Source organism: Pipistrellus kuhlii, unplaced genomic scaffold (genome assembly GCF_014108245.1).
Source record: "Pipistrellus kuhlii isolate mPipKuh1 unplaced genomic scaffold, mPipKuh1.p scaffold_m20_p_1, whole genome shotgun sequence".
Lineage (NCBI taxonomy): Eukaryota > Metazoa > Chordata > Mammalia > Chiroptera > Vespertilionidae > Pipistrellus > Pipistrellus kuhlii.
The window spans coordinates 6,596,520-6,623,184 of NW_023425404.1; the positions used below are offsets into that span (position 1 = coordinate 6,596,520).

At 46.6% G+C, this 26,665-nt stretch overlaps 1 protein-coding gene across 4 annotated transcripts in view; it reads left to right on the forward strand.

The window, feature by feature from the left end:
• The first annotated feature begins 385 nt into the window (after positions 1–385).
• The window catches only part of STON2 (stonin 2), a 124,918-nt gene continuing 98,638 nt past the window's right edge, over positions 386–26,665 (forward strand). For 3 of the 4 annotated variants that reach the window (XM_036429820.2, XM_036429838.2, XM_036429848.2), the window contains exon 1: positions 401–532. The gene's annotated coding sequence lies outside the window, so the exon portion shown is untranslated. Of the gene's footprint in view, positions 533–26,665 lie in introns of all 4 variants that reach the window. The other variant, XM_036429830.2, reaches the window with a different exon arrangement.

Below are 26,665 nucleotides of genomic sequence, written 5' to 3' on the forward strand. Positions count from 1 at the left end.
GTGAAGCCGGAGGAGCAATGATCCCCGCGGTCCAGCATTGGCAGGGGCTCTGGGGGACACTCCCTGGCGATCCCTACCCCCGACCTCCCCGGGCTCCTCGCAGGAACGCTTCTCGCCCCTCCTGCGCCGGGGAGGCAGCCCCACGCTGCACGGAGCGTCTGGATGGAGCGGCGCGTGCAGCCGGGATGCCAGGTTCGGCGCCAGGGCGCGGGGAGGAGGTGAGGGCGGCGCGGGGCGCCACCCACTGCTCCCGGCCGCCCAATCAGAGCGCGGGGAGGAGGTGGGGGCGGCGCGGGGCACCACCCACCGCTCCCGAACCCCCAATCAGAGCGCGGCTCGGGAGCGCGCGGTGGCCAATGAGGAGCGGCGGGAGCTGCGCCAGGACCGCGAGCCAGCGGCGGTGCTGCGATCCGAGCGAGCGAGCGAGCTCGGTGGGAGCCGAGCGCCGGGAGGGGATCCCGGGCCAGCGCGGCCAGTTCGCTGCGGCCACCTTCCGCCGACACCAGGGAGCCTGCGGGCGGCGGCGTCACCGGTAACCGCGCCGCGCAGCGCCCCGCGGAGGGAGGGGAGCGTGCGGGTGCGGGGGCCCTCGCAGGTGGAGCGGGCAGGGGGCGGCCCGGCCGCGAGGTCCTAGTGCCGCGGCTCCCCGGGCCCCTCGCACCCGGGTCCGCCTCTGCAGGTGCCCCCGGGTCCCTGGGGGCCTGACATCCCCACGCGCCGCGGGCGTCCGGAGGGGGAGGCGGGGAGGGGAGGTGGGCGGAGGCGGGCGGGGTGCGGGAGGAAGAGCCTTGCGACCCCCGCATTCACGCTCAGTTTGCCAGACAGCGTCTCCCCCGACGCCCGGGTCCCGGGACGGCTTCGTGGTCCCTCCCGGGGAGGCGGCAACAGGTGTCTCCGGAGACGGTGCCCCCACCCCTCCCGGGATCCGGCGTTGGCGGGCCTCCCCAGCTTCGGGGTGTCCCGAGGCGGGACCCCAGCCAGGACTCTCAGGCGCGCTGCCCGCTGGACAGCGCCCAGCGGCCGCCTGGACCCGCGGACCCCGCGTTTGGATGGAGTTTCCTCCGCGCGCTGCCAAGCCATTACCCCGCCGCCCGCCGCTGGCTTGCGGAGGGATGGACGATGAGAGTGTGTTTACGAGTGAGTGAGTGTACAGCGTGTGCATGAGTGTGTGTGTGTGTGTGTGTGTGTGTACAGTGTGTCTGGGTACAGTGTGTACAGTGTGTCTGTGTACAGTGTGTGTGAGTGTACAGTGTGTCTGGGTACAGTGTGTGTACAGTGTGTCTGTGTACAGTCTGTGTACAGTGTGTGTGAGTGTACAGTGTGTCTGTGTACAGTGTATGTGAGTGTACAGTGTGTCTGTGAGTGTACAGTGTGTGTGTGTGTGTGTGTGTGTGTGTCTGGCTGAGATGCAGAGTTGAAGATGGGAGTGTGTTTACGAGTGAGTGAGTGTACAGTGTGTGCGCGAGTGTGTGTGTGTCTGGCTGGGATGAAGGGTTGAGGATGGGAGTGTGTTAATGACTGACTGTAATGTGTGTGTGTGTGTGTGTGTGTGTGTGTGTGTGTGTGTCTGGCTGGGATGAAGAGTTGAAGATGGGAGTGTGTTTATGAGTGACTGAGTGTACTGTGTGTGTGTGTGTCTGGCTGGGATGAAGAGTTGAAGATGGGAGTGTGTTTATGAGTGACTGAGTGTACTGGGTGTGTGTGTGTGTGAGCCCTTACTGAGAAGTGCCTGCGGGCTGTAAGTGAATCATTACCTGTGGTTTTGGGCAGCTACTGGCCCCTGCCTGTCTCTTCATGTCCGTCAATGCCCTCTGTGCCTCACTCTCCTACACTGTGAGGTGGCAGTCATGACTGGCACCCACATGATAGCATCTGTTCTGAGGGTTATTACAGGAGGCAGTACCTGAAATACATGGGGCACTGCGCTTAAGTACTCAGTTACTGCTGGCTCTTAGCTACTATATGGAGTGGATGGTCTTTTAGAGCGTAAACCAGAGGTGTCTACACTGGCCTAGCAACCATTTGGAGCTCCAAATAGCCTTCTGCACTTGAAGGGGAAACATGCTATTAATGTTACTGATGGCATCACTGAAGGGCAATGTATCCCATGAGGACTCCATTGGGATGGTGCGAGTTAAATGGAATCCAACTCCCCGTCTTAGAGAGCCCTTGACCACTTAGAAAAAATGGGTATGAACGTTGTGTGAAGAGGATATCATGGTTCTTTGTTGAATGCTTGTCTTTTATTAGTGTGGTTGATATTGGCAAAAATTTTGAAAGTTCTTATAGTTTGTCCTCCTCCCTTACACAAACAAGTAAGAGAGAAAGAGAGAGAGAGAGAGAGAGAGAGAGAGAGAGAGAGAGAGAGAGAGAGAGCGAGCAAAGCCTAACCACAAAACAAAACTCCAGCAGCTCCTGGAAGTCTGAATTGCAGTTGCCACTGTAGGCGGTTTTCACATGCCTGACCTGGGTGGTCTGGTTCAGTTCTTTGCCACTGTGTCACTTTCCTTTTCTTATTTATTTAATCTGAAGAGTCAGAAAAACATTTGATGCCACTCATTTTTCTTTTTAAAACCTGAAATATCAAGATGTAACAAACTCTTTTGGAATTCTGAGCCCTCTGCAACTTAACTTCCTACCCTGTGACAAACCCAAAGGACCTTCCTTCACAAAGCTTCCTGGGGCCATTGCAAGTGGGTCTCTCCTTGTCTTGTCACACCGCAGTACCCCCATAACTTGAGGGAAAGGCACAGACAAAAATGCCCCAGTTCTCCTAGGGTGTCCTGGGCCTTTCCCTGGAGCCTTAAGAATAACTGCATCTTCTTAGGGAAAGTGATTATCTTCTCAGGGGGCAGGAAACCCACTTCCAGATGCAGATTTTGCAAGTGTCAAAGGAATTCATCAGCTCTTTCAGTTGTTGATACAGAGACTTTTACTCTCTCTACTAGAGTGGGAGGATCTGATAGCTTCCTGGGGGAGGTGGGGGTATGGGGGCAGGGGAAGATTGCTCAGGTCGAGCTAGATCTGCATCTGGTGAGAGCTCTGTCTCTGTGGCTGATGGGGGTGGGGGTGAGGGACCTGGGCAAGTTTGCTTTTCTGAGCCAAAGTCTCCCATTCTGTGAAATGAGGACTCAGTTTCTTTTGTCTTTTTCTTTCTTTCTCTCTTTCTTTCTTTCTTTCTTTCTTTCTTTCTTTCTTTCTTTCTTTCTTTCTTTCTTCATTTCTTCCCTTCCTTCCTTCCTTCCTTCCTTCCTTCCTTCCTTCCTTCCTTCCTTCCTTCCTTCCTTCCTTCCTTCCTTCCTTCCTTCCTTCCTTCCTTCCTGAGTTGTCCTAATGAATGGAAAGGCCCTAATGCAGATCCAGGGACAGTTACAGGTCTGTAGCATCCAGAGGAGGTCCTACAGGTAGGAGTGATCTTTTGTACCTGGGAAATACAAAGATATTTGATTGAGGGGCTAAAACCTGAACAGAGTATAGAATGCTGAGCCAATCTCTTGTGCAGGCAGGAGGGGGGTGGGATTGGAAAGAAGGGTAAAGCCAAGGAGAGGAGATGTTCCAGACCAAGAGGATATAGGAGATCAAAAGTACTCTAATAGTTTAGGCCGAATAGCGGCCCCCAAATCTCAGTGGCTTACAACAGCCAAGGTTCATTTCTCACTTACACTGGATGTCCAGTGTACATCAGTTGTGGTTCTGCTTTTGATCTTTCTTTATTCTGGACCCACTGAGGCTAACAAAATAGCTTCTTTCTGGGATAATCTGAATTTCACTTACGGGAAAGGGAAGAAAGAAAACATGACCAAACAAATAGGGCACTTTGAGTCTGTCCAGACATCACTTTAGCTCTCATGCTATTGGCCAAATAAGGCACATGGCCAAGCCTATAGTCAGTGGCCTGAAAAAATATAATCCCCCTACAGACAGGTGTGGCCAAGGAGGAAGGGAAGTGCAGAAGGAAACATAGCTGGGGGAGTGGCCAGAGGCAGATGATTGAAGGCCTGGGTCAGTGTCAGGGGTTCAGACTGTATCCTATGGGCAGGGAGCAACCACTGGGGGTTTTAAGTTAGGGTTTGACATCAAATTTTTTTAAAAAAATATATTTTTATTGATTTTTTACCGAGAGGAAGGGAGAGGGATAGAGAGCTAGAAACATCTATGAGAGAGAAACATTGACCAGCTAACTCCTGCATACCTCCTACTGGGGATGTGCCTGCAACCAAGGTACATGTTCTTGACCAGAATCGAACCCGGAACCCTTCAGTCTGCAGCGGGCTCTAGCCTAGGGTGTCGAACTCATCAGAGAAGGGCCAAATCTAAAACCACCTAAATCGTGGCCGAATGGTTTATGAACAGTCATAAACTGTCATTGTGATGGAACGCAGCGAGTGCATGATGACAGCGCGGTGGCTGGCCCATTGCAGGCTGGTGGGAAGGAATTTGCCACGGGCCTTGTTTTGACACTGGCTCATCGCACTGAGCCAAACCAGTTTCGGCTGACATCAGATTTTAAGGCCAAGTGTAACAGAAGATGCTGAGGGCTTGACCTAACACAGCAGCCTTAGATCTCACTCACGGTCTGATCTACCACTTGACTTGATGTTCCACTACTAGAAAGTGATTTGGTTGGCACTTGAGTGGTTTGTCTTGTTTACAAGTCCTCTCCTAAAATGCACACATTCTCTCATCTTAAAGTAATCCTATATAACAAAAGCATAGTATGCAAATTATCCCCACACCGGGAGTTGTCTGGGAGTTTGACCAGGGGTCCAGGCTGGCCAGGGGAAGGGAGGGAGACCCTGGTGGTGGCAGGCAGCCACTAGGGACCCTACCAGTGTATGGATTTTGTGCACTGGTCCTCTAGTTATTTGATAAGGTTATCTAAAGCAGCTGTTCTCAAACTTCAGCTGCATCAGAATCATCTGGAGGGCTTGAGAAAACACGGATGCCTGGGCCTCACCCCAGAGTTCCACATCTGGAGAGGGGCCCAGGAACAAGCATTGATGGGCATGCTCAGGTGATGCTGATACTGCTGGTCCAAAGGCCACACTTTGAAGACCACGGAATAAAAGGGTAAATTGAGACATGGTGGAGGGAGAGACCTGAACAGAGGGCCTTGTGGAAGGGAAAAATCTGGAAGGTCTCTGCAATCTCCACGGGCACATTTGCTGGGGGCTGACTCCGGCTGGAGCAGTGGGGCCTGTAAGAGTGACAGTTTCTAGGTGCACATTGAATTGCAAATGCAATTCTCAGCTCGAGGAGATGAAACATCTCAGATGAAACAGCATGACTTTATAGACTTTGAGTACAAGGAGAGGAGAGTGCTGCTTTTATCCCCTCCCTTTGTCATTCTGCCCAACTCCCCATTCTGTCATAGACACACACCCTCTTCGCCTGGCTCCGACCTCTCATTCAAGCCTGTCAGTGTAGTCCAATCCTGACCCATCCCATTTCTTGTCTTTCCTGTATTAATTTCTGGAGCTGGGCTAGCCCACCACTGGGCGTATTATTTGGCTGCATTTTACGAAAGTCAGACCAAGAAAATTCTCACTTCACTTGAGGTCACCTTTGTAATGAAACCTGTGTGTCATGTGATCATGCAAATTGTAATTAACCTTCCCCTCACATCCCCCCCCCCCCCCCCATGAGAAACCAAAATCGGCCTTGGTTTGGCTTATACCAGTAGGTGGGTGGAGCAAGTCACAACAGTTCTCTTAACTGTGACTCACCACTTCTGTAATGAGAGAGCATTCCAAGAATGGACATTAAGGACAAAATATGTTGGTGTGTATATTATGACACAAGAAACAAAACATAGTGAGGGTTTGTTTTCTCCTTACCATGTTTTTCTCAATCCTGGAGGTGGCCAAAGTTTGAACTCTACTAGGGTCCAGCTAATCAGCGATATGCCTGCCCTGCAGACACCATTTGAATGCATGAAATAGTTTCAGAGTCAACATTATTTTGAGTGCTAGCTAGCAGGTTACAATGTTTGTTTCAAGTTGGGATGAGTGTAAATTGGTCCATTGGGGTGTGGATAGAATACACTAGGAATTTTACACGTTAGATTTGCATAAAATAAGACATATTCCAAGCTATAAAATGAAGTCAGTGAGATTTGAAAAGATCCTTGTCTTGATTGAGATCTGACAGGAAGATGGCACCTTAAAGGTGTGTTCTTGGAGACAGGAAAATCCCCTAGGATTCTGTGTGCCGCCAGAGGTGGGTGCGGAGGCTTGGAACCAACACCACCGTCCTAGAGGCTTGAGGCCAAGGCCGTGGATCAGATCTGCCCATTTTTCTCTGGGTAATTTTGCATGATTTTTCCTCACCTCCTGCAGTCTGGGCCTTAGTGGTACCTTCTCTCGGTCAATTCTGCAGTGAACTGCCATGGTTCCTTCCATCTCAGACCTCCAGGAAACTTGGTCTGAAGTTTGAAAAGATATACTAGACAGGAGTGAGAGCCTGTGAGGGAAAGGACTGACACTAGCCCGGAGGGGTTTAAAATGCTGAACATATGCATTAGAAAGTGTTACAGCCCAACTGGTGTGGCTCACTGGTTGAGTGTCAACCTAAGAACCAGGAGTTCACAGTTTGATTCCCAGTCAGGGTACATGTCTGGGTTGTGGGCTAGATCCCTGGCAGGGGACAGCCGATCAATGATTCTCTCTCATCATTGATGTTTCTATCTCTCTCTCCCTCTCCCTTCCTCTCTGAAATAGTGAAAAACATTAAAAGAAAAAAAAAAAAAGGTGTTACAATTTCTGTTGGGTAACATTTATCTGGCGATTTGATATGTAAGGAATATACATATCAAATTGCCAGATAAACAGTATCCTCTCTATATGTTTATATTGAATAAACTAGAGATCTGGTGCACAAAATTTGTGCATGGGGTGGGGGATCCTGTAGGCCCAGACTGCACCCTCTCCAATCCAGGACCTCTTGTGGAATTTCCAACTGCCAGTTAAGGATGGATCCTGGGGATTGGGCCTAAACCGCAGTCAGACATCCCTTTAACAATCTTGGACTGATAGCTCCTAATTGCTCACCTGCCTGCCTGCCTGCCTGATCGCCCCTCACTGTCACTGTGTGCTGGCCTGATCACTCCTAACTGCACCCCCTGTTGGCCTGGTCACCCCTAACTGTCCCCTCCTGCTGGCCTGGTTGCCCCCAACTGCCACTCCTGCCAGCCTGGTCACCCCACACGGCCCCCTCACCAGCCTGGTTGTACCACGCAGCCTGCTTGTTCAGTTGTTTGGTCATCCCTCACTAACCCCCCCTGCCAGCCTGGTTGTAGGCAGCCATCTTGTGAGGGTGTGAGGGTTAATTTGCTTATTACCTCTTTATTATATAGGATGTTATCATGTGTATATTTTTCCATTTCTAGCCATTTCAGGAGGAAGGTTTCCAGTGCTAGTGTTGTCTTTCTGAAGTGCAGGGACTTAGAAACAGAACTGTATAGACAGGTAATAGAAGGGCAGGATTGAAAACTCAAAGTCCCTTGAGTTTTTGTTCATTGTGTATACCTCTGTCACTCCAGCTGACCCCACAATTAACCTGGACTTGTGCTCCCAGGTGGCCTCACTAACAGGTGAGAGACGATCATTGTCCTTTGTGACACATAGTCACAATTAGGAGTGTGAAGCTACTTTGCAGACTGTTAATGGCCCAGGAAAACCTTCGGAAGGTGGCTTCATGCAAAGGGCTATCTCTGGGTGCAAGGCTCCGAGGAGAAGGCTGTGAGGAATTCAGAGAAGTGTAATGCTTAGTCTTCTGAGAGAAAAAGGTCATAATATTTATGCAGATAAGGAGCAGTTAAATAGCAATGTGGCCAACAGTTGGCAAATAATCAAAGGGCACGGCACTCTATTATGGATTCAGAGACGGGGCCTCTTTCTTAGATTGGGCTGGGCTGGCAAGGTTCATGGAGGTGCAGTCACATTGGATTGGAGGGAAGAGTAAGATTTAGGTGGGACAAAGGGTTGTAGAAAATGGTCCTAAATTTACTGTGGCTCTGATGGTCAGCACAGGCTTGTTCCAGGTCTGTGAGAAGACAGCTGGAAGGAAGGATGGGGTCAAGGAGGAGAGAAGGGAAGTCTGAGCTTCCCCCACCCCTACCCAATTGTGTGTGTGTGTGTGTGTGTGTGTGTGTGTGTGTATTTTTACAAAGAGGAAGAGAGAGGGATAGAGAGCTAGAAACATCGATGAGAGAGAAACATTGACCAGCTGCCTCCTGCACACCCCCTACGGGGATGTGCTCGCAACCAAAGCACATGTCCTTGACCAGAATCGAACCTGGGACCTTTCAGTCCGCAGGCTGACACTCTGTCCACTGAGCCAAACTGGCTTCAGCTCCAATTGGTTTCTTATTAGAGAGGAATAGGGGGTGGGGAGAGAATAAAATAGAGAGATATGTGAGAGAGACATCAATTGCCTCTCCCATGTGCCCTGCCTGGGCATCAAACCTGAGACCCTTCGGTGCATAGGTAATGCTCTAACTACTGAGCACAGGGCATGTCTGAACTTCTTAAAGTCTTTCTTTCGTGACTGCCATCTGACCATCTAATTGGCATATTCTGCCTTCTTGCCTCAGCTCCTGACCAATGAATCCACTGAGTGATACATTGGCAGATGAGTAACCCTGGACTCTTCATTCGACCTTCTTCACATGTTCCTTTTATTAATAGGAGTGCACTTTGGAACTAATGGCGTCAGACCTCTTTGTAAATAAAATCCAATCCCACGATAAACCCTGTCAGCCTGGCAGGCGGTAGGCCTCTTTCAACTTGCAAAATGACCTGGGAAGGTCAAGCACCTGGTTCAAAGCCATGCAGGAAGCACACCATCGGCATCCCACCTCTCCTGACATTTGGTGATGCCCAGCCTAAGAGGCTTCACGGTCTCCATAGGAAGGTGGCACTGAGAACTTGGGGCCCCTTGATTCTAGTTAGGATTTTCTCCCTTTACGTTAGACCCCACGGAGGCCCTCCACTCTAGGTCCAAAAGGTCCTCCTTACTTTTAATTTGCAGGGGAGATAATTACACCTGTCCCTTCAGGCTCAGCCCTGGTGCCCCTTGAAAGAAGGTCCCATTTTGGTGGTGTGGGTCTGGGCCAGCACACCACCTGAGTGAAATGGCATTGGCAGCCCTTTTATGCCAAATGTCAGTTAACGGAGAAGGGCTATCAGACCCTACCAGCTTGATAGAATCACTTCATTGGTTGCCTTCTTTTTGAAGTTAGCTAATTACCTACCAAAAAAAGAAAAAAAAAAAGTGAGATTAAAACATGTTATTTTATCCTGCCAGTGTGGCTCAGTGGTTGAGCATGGACTTATGAACCAGGAGGTCACGGTTTGCACCTAGCCAGGCACATGCCTGGGCCTGGGTTGAGGGCTCAATCCCCAGTGCAGGGCATGCAGGAGGCAGCCAGGCAATGATTTTCTCTCATCATTGATGTTTCTATCTCTCTCTCCCTCTCCTTGCAGCCAGGCAATGATTTTCTCTCATCATTGATGTTTCTATCTCTCTCTCCCTCTCCTTTCTCTGAAATTCTATATATATATATATATATATATATATATATATATATATATATATATATCCTATATAATAAAGAGGTAATATGCTAAGTATCTGGTCCTCTGTTCAACCAATCAAAGTGTAATATGCTAATGATATGCTAAGGCCACTCAACCGCTCCTTATGATGTGCACTGGCCACTAGGGGGTAGAGAGTAGACTGGCCAACCAGTCATTGTGACATGCACTGACCACCAGAGGGCAGACACTCTGACTGGCAGGGTGTCTTGCTGCTGGGGTCTGGCAGATGGATCGGGACTGAGCAAGAAGGGCCGGACATGCTCTGGAGTCCTCCCACAGTCCCTCCCCAGCTGGCCAATCTCCCATGTCCCTCCCCAGCCCTGATCATGCACCAGTGGGGTTCCTCAGCCTGGCCTGCACCCTCTTGCAATCTGGGACCCCCCAGGTGATGTCAGAGAGCCTGTTCTGGCCCAATCCCACAGGCCAGACTGATGGACCCCATGAATTTGTGCATTGGGTCTCTAGTATATATATATTTAAATAAGGAAAACATTTTATTTCTCTGCTTTAGAAATGGATTCTACTTATCTATCTTTCCTGAATTGAGCTTTGAAAAGGGAAAAGCTATAATGTCATGGTTAAGCAAAAATGACGGTGAGCTTATTGAATTATACATTGTTTAAATGTTGTCCATTGTGCCCACCCATGACCATCAACAATCCAGTTTTACTTGTGTATTTTCCTGCTATTGTCAAACATAAAATATTAATTTTTTCTACATCATTCTTTGTCTCCCTACAGTTCCCTCAACTTTAAACACTGAACAGTTGAGGGTGTGAACAATTTTATTACTGAAATTATCAGTCACTATGAACGGCAACCATTCATCCAGGTTTACTATATTCCAGGTCCTCTCTACTACATTATCTCACTTAATGTCCACCTCAGCTCTGTAAGACTAGCATCTCACTTAACAAAGGAGACAGAGGCTGGACTTACGTAATTTGTCAAAGTTTGTAGTAGGCCTGGGCTTTGAAACCCTCTCCTAACCTCCTATCTCTGTGTCCTGTCCCTGCTAACAGCAGGAAAAGTGCTCTAAAGCGTTCACAGGCTCTCTGCCCACTCTGGCCACACCAGTGAGGTCCTGGTGGAGGGGAAACTGTCCTGCTTTGGCTGTCAATTCACACCATCAGCAGGGCTGTTGGTGCACACTTCCTTCTCTTCCTTGCCCTATCTCTTCCGCCTTGCCTTATTTATTTATTTATTTAGTTATTTTTATAAAGTATCATCTAAAAAGGCAGTGAGTTGGGGGTTGGAGTTCATTTGCATAGACCCCACATGTCTCAGTCACTCACCAGCAGCCTAATTGGCATGTGGGGGCTGTGTCCTCTGCAGCAGCCCCTCCAGCTGTGCCATCCAGCACACCCCAGGGCCCAGGCGCTCACGGGCTCTGCTGCTGGTTGGTGTTCAGTTCCCGATCCATGAGCAGGCCATGGGGAAGCAGCTCTAGGGAATCAGGGTCACTTACTGTCACTATTAGACTGGACTGGGAGGCTTGGCTGGTCCCAGCACAGTGCCCACGGGGCCAGGGGCTTTGATCTCCTGTCATCTGGCTACCCCTTTCGTGTGAAGAGGACAGAGAATGTCCATGCAGTCTTGGCTGGGCTCCTGGCAGGAGTGGGTCCTGGCCATAAGAAAGGAAGATGATACCTTAGGTTCATTTATTCACTTAAGGGGGAAGTATGTCTCATGGACGGAGCCTGCGGAATGGTTAAGATCTCGACTCAGGAGCCAGACTGTCGGGGTTGGAATTGTGTGGTCTTGGGCATTATTTAACCTCCCTGTGCCTCAGTTTCTTTACCTAAATAAATGGAAAATAATAGTAACTACTTCATAGGGATCTTTGGAGGATTACATGAGGCATTTAATTAAATGGGTTCAAAAGCCCTAGGAAACCAATGTCTGGGAGAGAAGAAGTGTTGCATTGTGTTTATCAAATAGTACATTAAAATAAAGTGCTAGGTGAACATTGTTTGTAGGTAGACAGTGTTATGACAGGAGAAATTCACCTAGTTACTTCAAGTAAACATTCTTGAAATGACTTCCATACAAATGGAATCTTATTAACTCTACGAGAGGAATTTGCCATTTTATTTACTAACTAGAGGCCCAGTACATGAAATTTGTACATGGGGAGGGTGGTTTCCTCAGCCTGGCCTGCACCCTCTCTCAATCTGGGACCTCTCAGATAGGGTCCCTAGGCCTGGCTGGCAATCAGGGCCTATCAGGGCTTTCCTACCCACCCACCTCCAATGCTGGCAGCTGGCCCTGCCCCCACCACTGCTTGCCATCTGTGCAGTGCTGTCCCTTTTCCCCACCCCACTCCCTGCCACTGGTCACCTCCCTCTGTGGGCGACAGGCGTGGGGTGCGATTGCTTGTCTGGCCTGGGCCTCCCTCTGTGGGGCACTGGGTCTTGGGGCCCCCAGATAGATTGTCCCACAAAGGGAGGCCTACCCACCCACAACAGCGCCTCCAGCTGGGTGGCCTAGGCCTCCCTTTTTGGGGCAATTGATTGCAGAGCCCCCTCATCGATCGCCCCGCAGAGGGTGCCTGGGCCTTCCTCTATGGAGGGATCGTGGGGTGATGGCAGGCCCCCTGATCAATCACATTGCACCCGCCTTGACAGGCCTGGCACCAGTGCGTGTCATAGCATGGTCGTCTGGAAAGTCATCCAGACAGTCGTTCTGCTGTTCTGTCATTTGGTTGATTTGCATATTATGCTTTTATTATTATAGATTACAGGTGACATTCAATATTATATTCATTTCAGGTGCACAGCATAGTGGTTAGACATTAATGTAAGTTACAAAGTCCAGTGCCCACCTGGCACTATACATAGTTGTTAACAATATGTGGGGATTTACCATTTTAAAGAATCATATGGCAAAAACATTTGTAAACTGCCTTTTTATGCCCAGCTGGTATAGCTCAGTGGTTGAGTGTCGACCTATGAATCAGGAGGTCACCATTCTATCCCCGTCAGGGCTCATGCCTGGATTGTGGGCCTCATCCCCAGTATGGGTGTGAGAGAGATTCAGAACCTGCCTTTTTTTAAATGGACATGAGGAAAACAGGAGGAAGAGGGAAGTCCAGGATGACTTGATATTTTTGACCAGGGCTACAGGGAGGGTAGAGCTGCCATCATCTTGGGAGGGGAAGGATTCCAGTGGAGCCATCTTTGGAGAGGGAGAGTCGTGGTCCATGTTTGGATGCGGTAATTATGAGAGACCTAATGGATGATGAAGAAGGTGCTTAGTGGGCAGCCGGGGAGCCAGGTCTAGAAGCATCCCCACGGTGGCCTTCTGCATAGACAGCCCCTCTCAGTGATCCACAGCTGTGAAGGAAGGAAAGCAGACGGAGAAGCGGAGGAGTCCTGGGCTGGACCAGGGCACTTAGCTCCTGTGGAAAAGTCAAGCCAGGTCTAGGTTGTTGTTCTCGCTTTGCAGGTGTGAAATGAAGTGTGGAGCTGTCGGAGCTGATCTTTGGATAGCTATCATTTGACCTCTCTAATGTTTAGACTTCAGGCAAGAGACCGGGATCAGATACCACTTGACCTCTTCCTAGCTCCGTGACCTTGGACAAGCTACTTACACTCTGAGACTCAGTTTCCTTATCTTGAGGTGGGAACTGGTAATAAAAATGCCCATTTCAGAGGTTTGCGGGCTTGGGGAGAGCAGCTGTGTTCATCATAGGATCCTGTTCTTGTCTTATCGCTGTGAAGTCCCCACGGCCCTTGTCAGTGTCTGCGAAGGGAGGAGCGGTGACAGCTCACACATTCTCAAGCCCTTTGAATTTTCCCTGAACTGGGAACCACATTTTAATTCAGCCCACACTGCTACTACTGTTTTCCTTCTTTTTATTAAAAATAAAGGACAGAGGTCGAGGAGATACTATAATAAATTCCACACACATACGCCAGCTACTTGCACTTCCTCTATAATAGAAACTTGACATCTAGGGATCAAGTCTGGCCCCTGTGTGTGGCGATTGGGACATCAATCACAGATGCACAAGCTTTCAGAGACCTTAAAGCTGAAATGCAGAAAAAATGGGTACCCCTGGCAATGATCATGGCCCCATATTACATACACCATGATGCGCCAGGTAAGAAGGGCCTTATCTTTTCTAATAAACTAACCCCTTGGTCTGCAAACTGAGCTTGCGAGCCACATTTGGCTCTTTGGCCCCTTGAGTGTGGCTCTTCCACAAAATACCATGGCCCGGGAGAGTCTATTTTGAAGAAGTGACGTTAGAAGAAGTTTAAAAAATTTGGCTCTCCAAAGAAATTTCAATCGTGGTACTGTTGATATTTGGCTCTGTTGGCTGAGGAGTTTACCGACCACTGAACTAACTGATCCTCCCCCACTGCTTTAAATTCAAGTTTTGCACTTGGTTGGAAAATGTATCTAAGACAGTTGTTTCACTGAGCAAATAATATGCTTTTGAGTTTTGTTTTTTTTAAGATAAAATTCCTCTCTCTCAAAGCTAAAGAAGAATCCAGAAATATGGACACTCAAATTCTGAAGTCTGTTTTCTCAATTCTCTAATTAGTACGTCTGCCGTGTTTGCATTTATGGTTTCAGTGCTTTGAATTTGTGGCTTTTCTGTTTTGCAAGAGTTACTGTCAGGGAGACGTCTATCAAGAGAAACCCGACTATTAGTGGTGGCAGGGCCAACCATATGTAACGGTGTGGTTGGTTTCTCAATCCTTGCGGGGATTGTTGGGAAGCCGTCTGCAGACAGCAGTGGCGATGTGAGGACTGAAAGCAAACTTGAGCAGACAAATGAATAGGAAGGCGCTTCCAGTGAGTTTTTCTGGTCTTTTGGGTAGAGGAAGTAAAGAGAGCTGGGCATAAACTGTGGGAAATTTCCATCAACAGGGGAAAAAACAATAGACTAATCCTCAACCCGGAGTGAGAGCCCAGGGAGTTACAAGGTCAAAGGATCCTGTCCCATTTGTCTGTGGGGACAGCCTCCCCCCTCTCCACGCCAAAGGAACGCCTCACCCTGAAACAATGGCAGTGTCCCTGGGAAGCTGAAAAGGTACATACAAAGGGAATTTTTAGAAATCAAATCATTTCAAAAGCACACCAGTGGTTGTGCTTGTCTGTATTTTCCAAGTTTCCTTAGTGAGAGTGTATTACCTTTCATAATTCAAATATATATGCAAATACTATTAGAAAAATAAATTTAAAAGAAGGAAATAGACTTAGGCATGTGGGGATGGGTGACTTGTCATCATTTAAAGGTGCTGAGTGGCTCACATTTTAAAAAAATAAACTGAGGATTATTTTGTCCTACAAGGCATAACACTCCCTAACATATCTGCTCTCTAAATTTACAATCTATAAAGAAGTACCCAGTGTCAACAGTGCCTGTCACCCATCAAAACCCGGGGCCCTGCTTGGCCTGCATGGCTCAGTAGTTGAGCGTCAACCTATGAACCAGGAGGTCATAGTTCGATTCCTGGTCAGGCCACATGCCTGGGTTGTGGGCTTCATCCCCAGAGAAACATTTCATCACTGATGTTTCTCTCTCTGTCTCTCTCTCTGTCTCTGTCTCTCTGTCTCTGTCTCTGTCTCTCTCTCTCTGTCTCTCCCTCTCTCCCTTCCTCTCTGAAATCAATAAAAATATATTGCCAAAAAAACAACAAAAACCCAGGACCCCGCTGCTCTATGAAAACAGAATAAACTCTCAGTCAACACATGCTTATTCGAGGCTCACACTGTGCCAAGCCCACCCAGCAAGTCCCTGTTCCTGGCCGTTGTCCCTGGCAGTCGGAGACACCCGCGTGCCCTGCCTTCGGTCAGCAGTCACGAACTCGGGATGTTTCTTGCTTGCGAGGGGCTGGCTGCACAGCTGCAGCCCTGAGGCCCGCAGTGGTGCTGCAGTGTCTGGCTGGGGTGCTTGGGTTGTATGATTGTGAGTGTTTTGTTGGGAGAGGATGGCGGACGGATTCTTAGAAAAGGGAAAGAGAGATCCTCCGCAGTCTCGAAAACGGAAATGAGGAATTATCAGCTCAGGGTCAGCAGAAGCCACAGTGCCTGGCTTCCTTCAGCTCTGCTCCTCTGGGAAGGCTCTGTTTTGTTTTGAAAGGTCTGAAAGTGACAGGAGCTAGATAAATTGTTCTAGGGGGTGGAAGCTTTCAGCAGGGAGCCCAGAGGTCCCCAGGGGATTCACGGAGAGAATGGCATCTGCGAAGCACTTAAAATGATTGTACAATAAATACTGTTGCATGTATGTGTGTTTTCCCAAAGAAGAGGTCTCTGGCTTAAATTATATCTAAAGAATCCAGAGATTCATACATGTTAAAATAATATTCAGAACCAGTTCTACCCAGCTGATGTGGCTCAGTGGTTAGGTGTAGACCTATGGCACCAGGAGGTTAGGGCACATACATGCCTGGGTTTTGGGCTTGACCCCCCAGTAGGGGGCGTGCAGGAGGCAGCTGATCTATGATTCTCTCTGATCATTGATGTATCTCTCTCTCCCTTTCCCTCTCTGAAATCAGTGGGGGGGGGGGGGAAATATATATATATATATATACACATTTTTTTTTAAATAACTAGCCCTAGACCAGGGGTCTTCAAACTACGGCCCGCGGGCCACATGCGGCCCGCAGAGGAGTCTGATCTGGCCCGCCAGGTTTTTTGGGCAGTGAGCGCAGCCGAGGTGTTACAGTAGGAATTAGTAGTTCATATAGTCCGGCCCTCCAGCTCTCTGAGGGACCATGATCTGGCCCCCACTTTAAAAAGTTTGAGGATGCCTGCCCTAGACAGTTTGGCTCAGTGGATAGAGTAATGGCCTGTGGATTGAAGGGTCCTGGGTTTGATTCTGGTCAAGGGCACGTACCTCAGTTGCAGGCTTGATCCCCAGCCCTGGTTGGCCAGCACATGCAGAGGCAACCAATCAATGTTTCTCTCTCTCTGTCTCTCCCTCTCCCCTCCACTCTAAAAATCAAGGGACAAATATCTTCAGATAAGAATAAACAAACAAAGAACTACCGTAGTTCTGGGGGAGGTATTCAAATTGGAGTTGTGCACTTAGGCCTTGGCCCTATCTGGAGAACTCTTCCCGATGGAGGATGTGTGTATGTAGTGGAAGTATCTGTGTAAATGTGCACACCATAGGGGCACCCACAGAAGTCTATGTTGTAGGAGGATGAAGAAGGCTTCACTTCTCCAAGTGCGGGAAACCCAGAAATGCACAATCCCTGCTCTTCTGTGTAATGCTTCCTATTCTCCTTTCTCCCAGTTGTCCTTGAGTGTATGAAGGCAGAACTCCTATAGCTCTGTGTTACCCGAATAGTTCACTGTTGAACTGAACACTGATATCTCTTTTACCTGGTCTTCCACTGGTTCTAAGCAAACCAGGTTGATTTTCCCTGCAATGGAAGGTTGAATTTGGCCTAGGTCTCCATGATGATGACTAGAGAAGCGTTTCGGCTGAATTTCTGAGCATCTTTTTATCCTGTGCCCAACACATTCATGTTGACCCTGCCACCCTCGGTTCTTCTTTCTCCTCATATTATACATTCCCTCTGGGTAACCTATCACATCTAGTACTAATAACCTGTCAATCTGTATTAGCAACACTCACCTCTCTTCCGAGCTCTTTATCTGTTTAACAGGGACCACAGACACTTCTCACAGGCTCATCAACACGCTCATCATATCACTACCCCACCTCAAACATTCTCCCCCTTGAAGGTATTATCTTGGTGAACGGCTTTAACATCTATCCAGTTTTCCAAGGATCTTTTTCATCCACCCACCACATCACTGCTCCCTCTATCTCAGTTAGCTTCAAATAGACTTTATCCCCAGTCTTGATGGTCTTACATCTTAAATGACTCATAAAAAAGTCCCTCCTCTTTAGCCTTCATCTTGTAGTATCCGATCACTATATTTAGTAGTAGGTCTTCCCCTTTCAGTCCCCTTCCTCATTGCTTCCAGAATGATCCTTCTAAAATTATTATTCCTGCCCAGTTGACTTGGCTCAGTGGTTGAGAGTCAGCCAGGAGGTCATGGTTTGATTCCTGGTCAAGGATTTTCTCTCATCATTGATCTCTCTCATTCTCTCTCTCTCTCTCTCTCTCTCTCTCTCTCTCTCTCTCTCTCTCTCTCTCTCCCTCCCTCCCTCCCTCCCTCCCTCTCTCCCTCCCTCCCTCCCTCTCTGAAGTCAATAAAAATATGTTTTTAAAAATGAAATGATGTTATTTCCTTACTTAAAATTATTCAATTGATCTCCTTAATTTGGTCTTGAACACAAAACTCAACCTTCTTGGCACAGCCTACAAGATCTTGTCTGACCTGACTCCTAACCTCCTCTGGCTCATTGCTTCAGTCAAACTGAATTACCTATAGTTCAGAAAACACACCGTGCAGTCATTCATCTCCTAGTCTTTGTATGAACATATTACATTTTGTTATAGCCATTTTGCTTGGGGGCTTTATAAAAAAACTACTACACTTCAAGCTTTCCGGTCATCTACAAAAAAAACACCCCTTTTCTAGCTCTGCATCACCCCATCTCTTCCTCCTCCTTCATCCTGAACAGGAACCCTGTATCTCAGGCCATCTGTGAGCTTGAACCTATTTCTTAGCCCCATCTTCCCTTTATACCTTATCTTTAGATAAACCTTCCTCTTATCTCTAATACATACTCCAGGGCTGTTGGGGTCTGTGATGGGTGATGTTTAAGAGTGGGGTTAGGTGGTGGGGAGGTCTGGATGAAAAAGGCAGGCATGTCTGTTGTGCACATTTTTTTTTTTTTTTTTGGTAAGAAACAATGGTTTTGCATATTAACTGTTTAAACATGGCTAAAAAAATGACACCCTCTAGTTGACTGTATTGTATTGTCTTGTTTTGTTCTTGTAGATGTCATACTGCCAGCTTAGAATGCCCTTTTTCCCTGACCCCAGCTAATTTCTGTTCATCTTTCAAGCCCCTGCCCAGGTATGACCTTCGCTGACCCCAGGTTTGGGCTAGGTGTCACTCTGTCCCAATGGCACTGCAGGTTTTTCCTGAGGGAGCCCGGATCACACTCTATTGGGATTGGCTGTTCTTTTGCTCGTCTCCCTCAAGGGAGTCCTCTTTCAAATCCTGGAATTTCACCAGAACATGCCTAACATTGGGAGATGACCAATAAATGCATGATAAAAAGCTTTTATGAAGTAGTGTGTAATGCTAGGCATTTTATTTTGTTGGAGAATGTGTGGAGACCACATAGGGTTTGAGACAAGTGAAGTCTATGTTTCTTCCTTTGGGTGTTTTCAATATATTTGCAAGTAAGTGTGTCTATCAATTCCAAACCAATAAATCTGTAGACACAAAACCAAAAGGTTTTGCGATTTTGCTGTGGTCATTCGGAGAATTTGTGACAGGGAAGATCCCAGGAAATAGCCTCTAGCCCCTCCTCTCAGGTGAGTCTCAACTTCTGCCAGGTGAACAGAAAACGCCTTCCTATAAGGAAGCTTGGAATGAGGATTAACTCTGTGTATGCCGGTCACTTTTTGCCTTCTTTTAAAAGCTGTGCTAATAGCTGCTTTACTCTATTCCATGAATTCTTATTGCTTTCCTCCTGTGTAGCTGGCCCTGACCTTGAGAAGGGCATAGACATCCCTCAAGGAGCTAACACACCAGTTAACATTCTCAGGGGTCAGCACTGACCATCCACGCCCCCATAATGTCTTGTTACAGCATTTAACTAGAGAAACCCACCTTGAAAATTCTCTCTTGCTTTCATGACCCTGGAGACCTCTGGTTTTTATGTTTCTCTAACTGTCTGACTCTCTCACTTTGGGACTCCCCAGTTTTCCTTCTTATCTCCCCCGTTTCCCATATGTAGGCATGCTCCAAGAGTCAGCCATCTTCTTTAGTCTATCTTTTCACTTCCTCTATTGATAACCTATTCATTCTCTTGGCTTTATTTCTCCCCCAACCCCCATTTTTACTTCTGATCAGATCCCATATCTACATATCCTACATCCACCCTATTTTTCCCAATGCTTGAATCTCAGCATTTCCCAAATTAAAACTCATTTTTATCTCCACTCCCAATTAAGTCCACATTTCTAGTGTCCTTAGGATGTTTATTGGGACCACCTCTGCCCTCTATCCAGCTCTCTTTCTCCTAATCACCCCGGCTTAATTGCTGTTTTCTATCCCTATTGTTTCTTTTATTCTGTTGAATGAAAAACAAGTTCAAGGATTCTTAGCCATTCTTAGGTGTTTATTTTCATCTTCTTTCCCAGTCAAGTTTTTCCCTGAACATTTGACATTTTCCTGCTTTTTCTTTTTAAAAAAAATATATATTTTATTGATTTTTTACAGAGAGGAAGGGAGAGGGATAGAGAGTTAGAAACATCAATGAGAGAGAAACATCCATCAGCTGCCTCTTGCACACCCCCTACTGGGGATGTACCCACAACCAAGGTACATGCCCTTGACCAGAATCGAACCTGGGACCTTTCAGTTCTCAGGCCAACGCTCTATCCACTGAGCTAAACCGAAGCTCCTGCTTTTTTCTTAAGTGTGGGTGGTGGGGTGGGAGGGTGTGTGTTGTTGCGGGGCTGCTGGATCGCACAGCTCCAAGAGCAGCATTCAGATCCGGGGCACACTCCCATTCCATCGGTGTGAGTGGCGCCTCCTGGAGTTATGCAGTGGGTGCTGTGGGAGCTTTGGTGCAAGCGGATGGGGTGTGGGTGAGGGTTACTGGGAGTGAAGCACTGAAGACTGGCATGGCAGGGAAAGAGTTAAGGGGAGTTGGCGGTTCAACCCAGGAGGAAAAGTTCTATATCTCTGAAAGAAGGAAGGATGGGGAAATTGTTTTTCTCTTTCTCATCTGCCTTGGAGAATAAAGCTCTGGGTTTTCCAGACAAATCTACGTTGAGCTAACTTTATATTAGAGCCCCCAGCCCGCCCCCTTCCTTGAGCTGGAGATCTGTGGCCTAGAGCTCTGCTCATTTCCTTGTTATTCTGGATATAGGGAGCATTGGCAGGAGCCTCTAAAATGAGTTGTCACGTTCCTGCAGCTGTACTGATAAATTTGGATGGTCGCAGGCTCTCTTGTCACCACTGGACTCCTGTAGATGTGGTTGCTATATGGTCTCTGTGTGGTTTCTATGTGGTTTCACAGTGTTGCCCGCCATTTACTGAAACAGCCCAGATGGCTTGGATCCATCGGCATTGGGACCCCTTGGCTGGTGCCTGTAGCAGTGATGTCCGCTGTCCAGGGACCCTCAGAGCATCCAGCCTGGCACGCTGCTGCCTTCAGCCGCACTGGCTGTGCAGTGCACCCCACACAGACACCGCTCACACAGATGACCCTACAGAGGGGCTCCCAAAGCTGTCCAACGTGGTGTCCCTGCCTCCAGGACCTCCTCTCACCAGGCTCTTCCAAGCCAACTAATACCTGGCATCCTGCTGGCCGGGCCTTTTAATACCTCAGACTGAAGCTCTCACTACTACTTCCTTTTTACCCCCAAATTTCTGAGATCTCCCCCTTTCTTCCACTTTCACTTCATGAATGCCATGACCACAGGAATGAAATAAGCAAGTTCTTGCCTTGTTTCTGTTACCAGGCTAACTCCTGCTCATTCTTTTTTTAGTAGAAGTAATAATGGTAATAGATAACATTAACAGAGCACTTACTCTTCACTGTGCTAAAAGTCTTCCCTGCAGCATGTTTCTCACAGGAATCTCATCCTCACAGGAACCTCTGAGACTACCTGGTGAAATTCATGTTTGGAGAGTTTTGGGGACATTCCCGTAGTTACAGGTAACAATGGCGAGGGTCTTGGCCTGCCTGACTGCAGAGCTTGGTGCTCCGAATCAGTGTGCTGTTCATTTTTCTAAGACCCAGGTTATCTACAGCCTCTTCCAGGAAGCCTCCCTGGGCTCCTCTGCCTGGCCTCTGTGACCTTTGGTTCATCCTCTCTAGTAACCTATGTTGTCATTTAAGTTCGGGGCCTCTCAGAGGTGGTGGAGATGGTTGTTCCTTCCCTCTTCTGTTAGTTAATTAAATGACTGAGTCAATGAGTTGTTTGAGGACAGTCTCCAAAGTCAGAATGGTTTTGGTTGGACTCCCAGCACTACCACTTATTATTTCTCTCACTTGGATCAGGTTACGAAACCTCTCTGGCCTCAGCTTTTGTTGTCTTTAAAATGGTGGTGTGACGAATAGCACCTGCCTCAGAAGGTTGATGGGAGAAGCAAAGGAGATGATGTGCCTCATTATGGAATGACAAAGTGTGCCTCCACGGGCATGGTGCTGGGAGCCCAGGGCGGGGAGGGAGGAAGGCCTGTGGACATCATTGTTAATAAGCAAGAGTTATGCTCTAACCAGTTTGGCTCAATGGATAGAGCATCGGCCTGTGGACTGAAGGGTCCCAGGTTCGATTCCGGTCAAGGGCATGTACCTTGGTTGCGGGCTCATCCCCAGTAGGGGGTGTGCTGGAGGCAGCTGATGGATGTTTCTCTCTCATTGATGTTTCTAACTCTCTATTCCTCTTCCTTCCTCTCTGTAAAAAATCAATAAAATATATTTTAAAAAAATAAACAAGGGCTACCCCAGCTGCTTCCCCTCCTTGTGCCTTTGCCTTCCTGACCAATCAGAGATAGTGATTCCTAGCCCCAGTAGCGACTCCAAAGCACACAACTGTTCTGAGGGTCCCCTCCCTTTCCACATTCTGCTGCTTGGTTGACAGCACTGTGCAGACTTTGTTTTTTGAATAATGCTCTGCAGTCCTCAGAGCACTGTCACTCACATTATCTCATTTAATACCCATTCAGAATTATAAAATTGCCTGTAGTTTTAGGAAATTCCAACCCTTGTTGTGGCATGACTGGTACTTTCCCCTTTCCTGCTGACGGTTATCACCTTGGATATTTGCTCTTGTCTATACCTAGTTCTTTAGCAGCGTATTCAAAAATTTTTTTTCAAGTCTAGAATTCAAAGACTCTCATTTCAAACTCTTCTTGTTTCCAAGTGAGTGGCCTTGTTGGTTCAGGACCTCTGCCTTGGACTGAAGGGCAGAACGTGGCAGTACTCCCTAAGCAGGCATCTCTTCTCTTTGTGGCCCGTTTGAAGTCATAGGGTCCTAGGACCTGAATGGAGCCTCATAGTGAGTGCTGCCGCCACATGGACCAGGCGCCTGTGTGAGAGCATCGGCCAGTCCCTCTTTTGCTCCTTAGACGATCAGGTTCATTCTGTGGAATGATGACTTCCCAATTTGCATCTCCAGCCTTGAGCACCAGACTCCCGTGTCCAGATGCTTGGTTGACATCGCACTTGGAGTCTCCGAAGCATCCTTACTTAGAAGCATCATATTTAAAAAGAAATGCTGAAAAGAAGGAAAGGAAAAAGAAAAATTAAAGAGAAATGCTTATTTTACCCCTAAATTCTAACTCCTTTCCTCTACCCCAGTCATTGGCAGTATTGTCTACTCAGCCACCGCTGTTCCACCTCTGCCCTCCCTCTATGTTAGGGGTGTCGAACTCAATCAGAGAAGGGGCCAAAATCTAAAATCCAGCCTAAATTGTGGGCCGAATGGTTTACTGAACAGTCATAAACTGTCATTGTGATGGAAACGCAGCGGAGTGCAGTGATGACAGCGCGGTGCGGGCCACATTGCAAGGCCTGGCGGGACGGATTTGGCCCGCTGGCCTTGTGTTTGACACATGTGCTCTATGTGGTATCATTCATCAGTAGATCCTGTAGATTGTACCATCAAAATAAGTTTTAGCTACCTCCTCTTCTCCATATTGCCCCATCCTGATTCCAGACGCTGTCATCTTTTTTTCTGAAAGAAATAAACTATTTTAATTTTAAATGCTTCTAATATTTTAAATTACAATATAGAAAGTAATATTCATTGTATTATTTTTAAAATTTATCTATTTCTCAAGCCCTAATATCAATAGTAGGAATTTTTAATGTTTTGACAACAAGTTTTAAAGGTTACAGAGCAGTCATAGTTTTCCCTTTGATTATGATTTCTTTACATAACTTCAGCTTGCATACTCTCTTTTTAGAAAATAACTTTTAAAATTTTTGTTAAAATACATATAATATAAAACTTAAGATTTTAACCATTTTTAAGTGCACAGTTCAGTGGCATTAAATACATTCACATTGTTGTGCAACCATCACCACCACTCATCTCCAGAAGACTGGTTGACTCTTTGTTGGCCTCCTGCTGCTCAAAGGAAAGATACCCAGAATTATTCTTCAACATTTTGCAATAAAAATGATCACCCTTCCAGCCTTGCCCCAGGTCTCTGGAAAGGCCAGCTAATCTTGCAGTGGCCTAAGTAATAAGCAAGGCAGAAAAAGAAACTAAACTTTCCAGAGAGAGAATTCTATACAAAATACGTTCTATAGTGCTACATTTATAATTGTGTGTTTTTTTTGGATTTTTTTACTATTTTCATTATTTACTCTGTACGATGGGTAATAGTTGATTTAGTTGAAGTTCAGTCCCTTATCTATATAGGAAAAATTATTTAACGAAGGCTTTGCCTAGGCCTCCAGATATTGAGTTATAAATTCTTCTCCCATTTTAAACTATTGTACTATAAGGGCACAGCATGGGTGTGTGTTCTGCCTAGAGCATCAGAAGGCTGAAATTAAAGGTTGGCCACTATGTCCTCACCCAGAACTCAGGATTTCCTCCAGGCTCATGCCTGTTGTTGGCAGAATTCAGTTCCTGTGGTTGTAGGATTGTAATTCCCTTTTTCTTGCTGGCTATTGGTTACCACTCTCAGCTCCTAGGGGCCACCCTTACCCTCCATTTTCGCCTCTTTTGTCTCAGTAGTGGAGAGCCTCCCCCTCACACTTTGAATTTCTCTGATTTTCTCTTCTGCTACCAGCCAAAGAAAACTTTGCTTTTCAATGGTTCATTGATCAGGTTAGGCTCACCGGGATAGTCATCTTATCTTAATGTCAATTGATTAATAACCTTAATTGCATCTGCAAAATTCCTTTTGCCATGCATTATAATATAATCACAGCAGTAATACCAGGGTGTAGAGATCATGAGGGTCATTGTAGAATTCTGCTTACCACAATTTCTCACTCCTATTTTATTAGAGTTACATAAACCTGCATGTAGAAAACTTGATTTTAATACCTTAAACAAAAATTTACCACACATAATAAATATAGAGATGCATGATCATTGATATTGGTTCTGTGGCTCAGTGACATCAAGGCTAGTGGCTCTTATTCTCTTAGCCTTTCCTCATGGCTGTAGTATAATTAATGTAGCTCCAGCCATCATGATCGTATTCAAGATAGAAAAGAAGAGAAAGTGAGAAAGATTAGGGATGCATGAGCAATACATGTGAAACAAAACAAAGACAAAAAATATTTCTCAGAATTTTATTTCTCATCATACGTCTATTTATGTCTCATTGCCCAAAACTTGGCCAAGTGCCAATCCTGAGGTACAAGGGAGGCTGGGAAAGCAGGAATAGAAACTACAGTGACTGACTCAACCGATAATGATACATCTTCTGGTGCCAGATGATGATGGGAAATGAATGCTGGTGACACAGCTAACACATTTGTTATACCTGTTTTCTGGAAGGCAGAATGTGGCATAATAAAATAGTGCTGTGATCCTGTCCCAAATCTCTCATAGTTAGCTGTGACCTTAGACTGGTCAAGCAACCTCTCTGAGCCAGTTCCGTTATATATCAAGTGAGAGAAATGTCTGCTTTACTTATCTCAGGGCTATTATAAAAATGAATTGAAATAATCTATGACACCCTACTGATTTGGCCCAGTGAATAGTGCTTTGGCCCGTGGACCTAAAGGTCCCGGGTTTGATTCCAATGGCACATGCCTGGGTTTCGAGCTGAATCCCCTGTAGGGGCATGCAGGAGGCAGCTGATCAATTATTTTCTCTCATCATTGATGTTTCTGTCTCTCTCTCTCCCTTCCTCTCTGAAATCAATAAAAAAAATACATTAAAAAAGAGAAATAAGTCATGACCTTCTGTTTCTATTTGCAAACTGGAAATATATGCTAATTATAATTTTGTTAAGTATTTGGAATAAAAATAAGAATGTATTGATTCTAAGAATTATATGTATGTATATACATATTTTAAAATACTTTCTAATCTCTGAAGTTAGATGCATTTTACAATCTATGGCATCTTCACTTGAATGAGATATAATATTAATATTTTGTTAAGCTTCTTGGAAAGTCTTAGGGTTATGCCCTGGAAATATGGCCATCATTGGGACTCACAAGCCTCCTGTAGTCTCCTAGGAAACTGACAGTCTCGTGATGGAACATTCAAAGTGATACACTCATGACTCTAAAATATAGATGGAAAGAAATGATCCACACCAACTCTCTACCTTTATACAAGCACAATGTTAGCATCCCTGTTCCAGATATGGAACCAAAGAAGTCAGCCAAGATGAGTTTACCAAGATGGAATAAGCCAGTGACTTCTAAGAGTTTAAAGTACTGGAAAGCGTTGCGTTCTGCAGATTTTAAAGCTTGACCTTCCACCATGGTCATTCACTGAACGTGACACAATGTTCAGGTACCCGGGGATATCCTTCTGGGTCACTGCCTCAGGAATGCACCGAAGATCAGAGAGCCAGTTTTTCAAGCCAAGTGTGACTTAGATCCTTAACTCCGAATGTAGGGCCATGGAGCTGATGGATAGCAGAGCCACCAGGATTTTTACAAATATTCACACAATAGAATATTTGTAATTACAACCTTAGGGGTGTGCATGTGTGCACACGCGCGTGTACATATATATGTGTTTATGTATTTACATATGTGTGTACATGTATACACACAAATAATGTGACTTTAGAGAGAACGAGAACAGACATCTAAGGATAGGGGATGATGGTATGTGTGACTGAAAGAGAGAAATAGGAGAGATTTACTTTATAAGAGAATCATGGGTAAATATTGATTATAGTTAAAATATAACATATAGTCCTTTTGAAGTTCTTCCTCATATATATTTGGCTTGAGGTTCATTCTACTCACCAGTTTCTGATAGAAGAAGAATGGTCAGTCTGTTTTT